The sequence below is a fragment of the Muntiacus reevesi genome, chromosome 12 (genome assembly GCF_963930625.1).
Source record: "Muntiacus reevesi chromosome 12, mMunRee1.1, whole genome shotgun sequence".
Classification (NCBI taxonomy): domain Eukaryota; kingdom Metazoa; phylum Chordata; class Mammalia; order Artiodactyla; family Cervidae; genus Muntiacus; species Muntiacus reevesi.
This window is the reverse complement of record NC_089260.1, coordinates 10,635,736-10,636,541: the sequence shown is the minus strand read 5'-3', so window position 1 is coordinate 10,636,541 and position 806 is coordinate 10,635,736. Positions and strand designations below refer to the sequence as shown.

General features: G+C 42.1%; 1 non-coding gene across 1 annotated transcript; it reads right to left on the bottom strand.

The window, feature by feature from the left end:
• Window positions 1-427: 427 nt before the first annotated feature.
• On the bottom strand, window positions 428-532 carry LOC136145319 (small nucleolar RNA U13). Its single transcript, XR_010658762.1, has one exon. It is a non-coding gene; the product is annotated as a small nucleolar RNA U13 (small nucleolar RNA).
• Between the last annotated feature and the right edge of the window lie 274 nt (window positions 533-806).

Here is an 806-nt window from a genome sequence, read left to right as displayed (position 1 = left end):
AGGACTGTCAGTTTCATAATATGGCTCCATATTGTATACAATATACTGTATACTGTATATATATACTGTATATTGTATACATACTGTATACAGTACATATCATGTGCCAGATGTTATTCTAAGTACTTTATTTTTCTATGTTAACTCAATATTCACAATAACAATATTGGTTTTATACTAATACTACTTTATTACAAGTGGGTGAAGCAAGGGACAGAGAGGTTAAAGAACCTACCACAGGTTACACAACTAGTAATTGGGAGGGCAGGGGTGGAAAGGCAGGAGGCTGAGTTCAGAGTCTGCGCCGATCACCACTGTGCTCTGCTGCTTCTCCATGGTCGGAGGTTGTGAGGTAGGCTTAGGAGGACTCTTCTCCTGAGTTCTTCGAGCACAAGTATTTTGTTTTTTTTTTTTTTTTTTTTTTTCACGTCAGACAGGTAATGTGCCGATGTCGTAACAAGGTTTAGAGGGAGGCACATGTCACGCGGCAGCGTGAACACCCAATCATCATGCTCATGAACTGCAAAAGGATCAAGTATTTCTTAAACTTCTAATCAGGAAACATGGAGGACCACCTTTCTTCCCCAAGGACTCAGAGCATGAGACTAGATGGGGAGAACCCAGAGTGGGGAGCCCAGGGTTGCTATAGAGATGAGTGGTGAGGGGAGCATGGCACAGAGAACTCTCTGGCCTTGGGAAAATTAATTAAGCTTTCTGAGCTACAGCTTCCTCATATGTCAACATGGAGCTGACAAACCTATGGGATGAGGCTGTAGACGAAGTGAAATAATGAATGCTTAGCATTG